Below are 6,000 nucleotides of genomic sequence, written 5' to 3'. Positions count from 1 at the left end.
AAGAAATGTACAACTGTCGGTTCAGCTCTCTGGTGCTCCCTGCTGGCAGTATCACTATACTGTCCTCATGTTTCACAAAAATAGTTTTGAGAGACGTTGTCAGTTTTTGTATGTTGCTTAAATCCTCCAAAGCGGTTGGCAGTAAACATCAGGTCACGGTACGCCACGGTAGGCCACGGAGGCAATGAGCTCGAGTTGAAAAAGAAAAAGCTTACAGCACCTGGTATTCCCAGGCGGTCTCCCATCCAAGTACTAACCAGGCCCGACCCTGCTTAGCTCCGAGATCAGACGAGATCGGGCGTGTTCAGGGTGGTATGGCCGTAAGCAATTAGTGCAGGCGCAAAACCAGGTTTTATACAGTAGCACATAAGGAGTGAGAAAGCTGCTGAGGCTCGACGTTACACTTTTACAAAAACAATCATTAGTTAGATATAAACGGCAGTAATTGATTCAGTAGGACTCCTTATCCATGTAAACGATCATTGTGACATCTGAATTCATTAATTATCTGAAATACACTGCGTGTGCGTGTGATGTTAAATGTTTGAACCAAGGTTAACGGTTAAAGTGTCAGAGAATGGGTGGTGATTTTTTGACGTCCTCCCATGATCTGAAGTGAGCGTGCGTGTTTGTGTTGGTGAAAGTTTAAGAAATGTACAACTGTCGGTTCAGCTCTCTGGTGCTCCCTGCTGGCAGTATCACTATACTGTCCTCATGTTTCACAAAAATAGTTTTGAGAGACGTTGTCAGTTTTTGTATGTTGCTTAAATCCTCCAAAGCGGTTGGCAGTAAACATCAGGTCACGGTACGCCACGGTAGGCCACGGAGTCAATGAGCTCGAGTTGAAAAAGAAAAATCTTACAGCACCAGGTATTCCCAGGCGGTCTCCCATCCAAGTACTAACCAGGCCCGACCCTGCTTAGCTCCCGAGTTCAGACGAGATCGGGCGTGTTCAGGGTGGTATGGCCGTAAGCAATTAGTGCAGGCGCAAAACCAGGTTTTATACAGTAGCACATAAGGAGTGAGAAAGCGGCTGAGGCTCGACGTTACACTTTTACAAAAACAATCATTAGTTAGATATAAACGGCAGTAATTGATTCAGTAGGACTCCTTATCCATGTAAACGATCATTGTGACATCTGAATTCATTAATTATCTGAAATACACTGCGTGTGCGTGTGATGTTAAATGTTTGAACCAAGGTTAACGGTTAAAGTGTCAGAGAATGGGTGGTGATTTTTTGACGTCCTCCCATGATCTGAAGTGAGCGTGCGTGTTTGTGTTGGTGAAAGTTTAAGAAATGTACAACTGTCGGTTCAGCTCTCTGGTGCTCCCTGCTGGCAGTATCACTATACTGTCCTCATGTTTCACAAAAATAGTTTTGAGAGACGTTGTCAGTTTTTGTATGTTGCTTAAATCCTCCAAAGCGGTTGGCAGTAAACATCAGGTCACGGTACGCCACGGTAGGCCACGGAGTCAATGAGCTCGAGTTGAAAAAGAAAAAGCTTACAGCACCTGGTATTCCCAGGCGGTCTCCCATCCAAGTACTAACCAGGCCCGACCCTGCTTAGCTTCCGAGATCAGACGAGATCGGGCGTGTTCAGGGTGGTATGGCCGTAAGCAATTAGTGCAGGCGCAAAACCAGGTTTTATACAGTAGCACATAAGGAGTGTGAAAGCTGCTGAGGCTCGACGTTACACTCTTACAAAAACAATCATTAGTTAGATATAAACGGCAGTAATTGATTCAGTAGGACTCCTTATCCATGTAAACGATCATTGTGACATCTGAATTCATTAATTATCTGAAATACACTGCGTGTGCGTGTGATGTTAAATGTTTGAACCAAGGTTAACGGTTAAAGTGTCAGAGAATGGGTGGTGATTTTTTGACGTCCTCCCATGATCTGAAGTGAGCGTGCGTGTTTGTGTTGGTGAAAGTTTAAGAAATGTACAACTGTCGGTTCAGCTCTCTGGTGCTCCCTGCTGGCAGTATCACTATACTGTCCTCATGTTTCACAAAAATAGTTTTGAGAGACGTTGTCAGTTTTTGTATGTTGCTTAAATCCTCCAAAGCGGTTGGCAGTAAACATCAGGTCACGGTACGCCACGGTAGGCCACGGAGGCAATGAGCTCGAGTTGAAAAAGAAAAAGCTTACAGCACCTGGTATTCCCAGGCGGTCTCCCATCCAAGTACTAACCAGGCCCGACCCTGCTTAGCTTCCGAGATCAGACGAGATCGGGCGTGTTCAGGGTGGTATGGCCGTAAGCAATTAGTGCAGGCGCAAAACCAGGTTTTCATACAGTAGCACATAAGGAGTGAGAAAGCTGCTGAGGCTCGACGTTACACTCTTACAAAAACAATCATTAGTTAGATATAAACGGCAGTAATTGATTCAGTAGGACTCCTTATCCATGTGAACGATCATTGTGACATCTGAATTCATTAATTATCTGAAATACACTGCGTGTGCGTGTGATGTTAAATGTTTGAACCAAGGTTAACGGTTAAAGTGTCAGAGAATGGGTGGTGATTTTTTGACGTCCTCCCATGATCTGAAGTGAGCGTGCGTGTTTGTGTTGGTGAAAGTTTAAGAAATGTACAACTGTCGTTTCAGCTCTCTGGTGCTCCCTGCTGGCAGTATCACTATACTGTCCTCATGTTTCACAAAAATAGTTTTGAGAGACGTTGTCAGTTTTTGTATGTTGCTTAAATCCTCCAAAGCGGTTGGCAGTAAACATCAGGTCACGGTACGCCACGGTAGGCCACGGAGGCAATGAGCTCGAGTTGAAAAAGAAAAAGCTTACAGCACCTGGTATTCCCAGGCGGTCTCCCAACCAAGTACTAACCAGGCCCGACCCTGCTTAGCTTCCGAGATCAGACGAGATCGGGCGTGTTCAGGGTGGTATGGCCGTAAGCAATTAGTGCAGGCGCAAAACCAGGTTTCATACAGTAGCACATAAGGAGTGAGAAAGCTGCTGAGGCTCGACGTTCCACTCTTACAAAAACAATCATTAGTTAGATATAAACGGCAGTAATTGATTCAGTAGGACTCCTTATCCATGTGAACGATCATTGTGACATCTGAATTCATTAATTATCTGAAATACACTGCGTGTGCGTGTGATGTTAAATGTTTGAACCAAGGTTAACGGTTAAAGTGTCAGAGAATGGGTGGTGATTTTTTGACGTCCTCCCATGATCTGAAGTGAGCGTGCGTGTTTGTGTTGGTGAAAGTTTAAGAAATGTACAACTGTCGTTTCAGCTCTCTGGTGCTCCCTGCTGGCAGTATCACTATACTGTCCTCATGTTTCACAAAAATAGTTTTGAGAGACGTTGTCAGTTTTTGTATGTTGCTTAAATCCTCCAAAGCGGTTGGCAGTAAACATCAGGTCACGGTACGCCACGGTAGGCCACGGAGGCAATGAGCTCGAGTTGAAAAAGAAAAATGCTTACAGCACCTGGTATTCCCAGGCGGTCTGCCATCCAAGTACTAACCAGGCCCGACCCTGCTTAGCTTTCGCGATCTGACGAGATCGGGCGTGTTCAGGGTGGTATGGCCGTAAGCAATTAGTGCAGGCGCAAAACCAGGTTTCATACAGTAGCACATAAGGAGTGAGAAAGCTGCTGAGGCTCGACGTTACACTTTTACAAAAACAATCATTAGTTAGATATAAACGGCAGTAATTGATTCAGTAGGACTCCTTATCCATGTAAACGATCATTGTGACATCTGAATTCATTAATTATCTGAAATACACTGCGTGTGCGTGTGATGTTAAATGTTTGAACCAAGGTTAACGGTTAAAGTGTCAGAGAATGGGTGGTGATTTTTTGACGTCCTCCCATGATCTGAAGTGAGCGTGCGTGTTTGTGTTGGTGAAAGTTTAAGAAATGTACAACTGTCGTTTCAGCTCTCTGGTGCTCCCTGCTGGCAGTATCACTATACTGTCCTCATGTTTCACAAAATAGTTTTGAGAGACGTTGTCAGTTTTTGTATGTTGCTTAAATCCTCCAAAGCGGTTGGCAGTAAACATCAGGTCACGGTACGCCACGGTAGGCCACGGAGGCAATGAGCTCGAGTTTAAAAAGAAAAAGCTTACAGCACCTGGTATTCCCAGGCGGTCTCCCATCCAAGTACTAACCAGGCCCGACCCTGCTTAGCTTTCGAGATCTGACGAGATCGGGCGTGTTCAGGGTGGTATGGCCGTAAGCAATTAGTGCAGGCGCAAAACCAGGTTTTATACAGTAGCACATAAGGAGTGAGAAAGCTGCTGAGGCTCGACGTTACACTCTTACAAAAACAATCATTAGTTAGATATAAACGGCAGTAATTGATTCAGTAGGACTCCTTATCCATGTAAACGATCATTGTGACATCTGAATTCATTAATTATCTGAAATACACTGCGTGTGCGTGTGATGTTAAATGTTTGAACCAAGGTTAACGGTTAAAGTGTCAGAGAATGGGTGGTGATTTTTTGACGTCCTCCCATGATCTGAAGTGAGCGTGCGTGTTTGTGTTGGTGAAAGTTTAAGAAATGTACAACTGTCGGTTCAGCTCTCTGGTGCTCCCTGCTGGCAGTATCACTATACTGTCCTCATGTTTCACAAAAATAGTTTTGAGAGACGTTGTCAGTTTTTGTATGTTGCTTAAATCCTCCAAAGCGGTTGGCAGTAAACATCAGGTCACGGTACGCCACGGTAGGCCACGGAGGCAATGAGCTCGAGTTTAAAAAGAAAAAGCTTACAGCACCTGGTATTCCCAGGCGGTCTCCCATCCAAGTACTAACCAGGCCCGACCCTGCTTAGCTTCCGAGATCAGACGAGATCGGGCGTGTTCAGGGTGGTATGGCCGTAAGCAATTAGTGCAGGCGCAAAACCAGGTTTTATACAGTAGCACATAAGGAGTGAGAAAGCTGCTGAGGCTCGACGTTACACTTTTACAAAAACAATCATTAGTTAGATATAAACGGCAGTAATTGATTCAGTAGGACTCCTTATCCATGTAAACGATCATTGTGACATCTGAATTCATTAATTATCTGAAATACACTGCGTGTGCGTGTGATGTTAAATGTTTGAACCAAGGTTAACGGTTAAAGTGTCAGAGAATGGGTGGTGATTTTTTGACGTCCTCCCATGATCTGAAGTGAGCGTGCGTGTTTGTGTTGGTGAAAGTTTAAGAAATGTACAACTGTCGGTTCAGCTCTCTGGTGCTCCCTGCTGGCAGTATCACTATACTGTCCTCATGTTTCACAAAAATAGTTTTGAGAGACGTTGTCAGTTTTTGTATGTTGCTTAAATCCTCCAAAGCGGTTGGCAGTAAACATCAGGTCACGGTACGCCACGGTAGGCCACGGAGTCAATGAGCTCGAGTTGAAAAAGAAAAAGCTTACAGCACCTGGTATTCCCAGGCGGTCTCCCATCCAAGTACTAACCAGGCCCGACCCTGCTTAGCTTCCGAGATCAGACGAGATCGGGCGTGTTCAGGGTGGTATGGCCGTAAGCAATTAGTGCAGGCGCAAAACCAGGTTTTATACAGTAGCACATAAGGAGTGATGAAAGCTGCTGAGGCTCGACGTTACACTTTTACAAAAACAATCATTAGTTAGATATAAACGGCAGTAATTGATTCAGTAGGACTCCTTATCCATGTAAACGATCATTGTGACATCTGAATTCATTAATTATCTGAAATACACTGCGTGTGCGTGTGATGTTAAATGTTTGAACCAAGGTTAACGGTTAAAGTGTCAGAGAATGGGTGGTGATTTTTTGACGTCCTCCCATGATCTGAAGTGAGCGTGCGTGTTTGTGTTGGTGAAAGTTTAAGAAATGTACAACTGTCGGTTCAGCTCTCTGGTGCTCCCTGCTGGCAGTATCACTATACTGTCCTCATGTTTCACAAAAATAGTTTTGAGAGACGTTGTCAGTTTTTGTATGTTGCTTAAATCCTCCAAAGCGGTTGGCAGTAAACATCAGGTCACGGTACGCCAC

At 44.6% G+C, this 6,000-nt stretch overlaps 9 non-coding genes across 9 annotated transcripts; all 9 read right to left on the bottom strand.

Moving 5' to 3' along the window:
* Positions 1-208: 208 nt before the first annotated feature.
* Positions 209-326, bottom strand: LOC130394267 (5S ribosomal RNA). Its single transcript, XR_008897442.1, has one exon. It is a non-coding gene; the product is annotated as a 5S ribosomal RNA (ribosomal RNA).
* Positions 327-855: 529 nt separating this feature from the next.
* LOC130400791 (5S ribosomal RNA) lies at positions 856-974 on the bottom strand. Its single transcript, XR_008903264.1, has one exon. It is a non-coding gene; the product is annotated as a 5S ribosomal RNA (ribosomal RNA).
* Positions 975-1,503: 529 nt separating this feature from the next.
* LOC130398996 (5S ribosomal RNA) lies at positions 1,504-1,622 on the bottom strand. The gene has a single exon (XR_008901534.1). It is a non-coding gene; the product is annotated as a 5S ribosomal RNA (ribosomal RNA).
* Positions 1,623-2,151: 529 nt separating this feature from the next.
* Positions 2,152-2,270, bottom strand: LOC130398994 (5S ribosomal RNA). Its single transcript, XR_008901532.1, has one exon. It is a non-coding gene; the product is annotated as a 5S ribosomal RNA (ribosomal RNA).
* A 530-nt stretch (positions 2,271-2,800) lies between these two features.
* On the bottom strand, positions 2,801-2,919 carry LOC130399752 (5S ribosomal RNA). Its single transcript, XR_008902252.1, has one exon. It is a non-coding gene; the product is annotated as a 5S ribosomal RNA (ribosomal RNA).
* Positions 2,920-3,449: 530 nt separating this feature from the next.
* On the bottom strand, positions 3,450-3,568 carry LOC130395307 (5S ribosomal RNA). The gene has a single exon (XR_008898379.1). It is a non-coding gene; the product is annotated as a 5S ribosomal RNA (ribosomal RNA).
* Positions 3,569-4,096: 528 nt separating this feature from the next.
* LOC130400048 (5S ribosomal RNA) lies at positions 4,097-4,215 on the bottom strand. Its single transcript, XR_008902533.1, has one exon. It is a non-coding gene; the product is annotated as a 5S ribosomal RNA (ribosomal RNA).
* Positions 4,216-4,744: 529 nt separating this feature from the next.
* Positions 4,745-4,863, bottom strand: LOC130398993 (5S ribosomal RNA). Its single transcript, XR_008901531.1, has one exon. It is a non-coding gene; the product is annotated as a 5S ribosomal RNA (ribosomal RNA).
* Positions 4,864-5,392: 529 nt separating this feature from the next.
* Positions 5,393-5,511, bottom strand: LOC130398991 (5S ribosomal RNA). Its single transcript, XR_008901530.1, has one exon. It is a non-coding gene; the product is annotated as a 5S ribosomal RNA (ribosomal RNA).
* Positions 5,512-6,000: the final 489 nt, after the last annotated feature.

Source organism: Gadus chalcogrammus, chromosome 12 (assembly GCF_026213295.1).
Source record: "Gadus chalcogrammus isolate NIFS_2021 chromosome 12, NIFS_Gcha_1.0, whole genome shotgun sequence".
Taxonomy (NCBI): domain Eukaryota; kingdom Metazoa; phylum Chordata; class Actinopteri; order Gadiformes; family Gadidae; genus Gadus; species Gadus chalcogrammus.
Note: the sequence above shows the minus strand (reverse complement) of the source record. Positions and strands in the feature narration are given on the sequence as shown.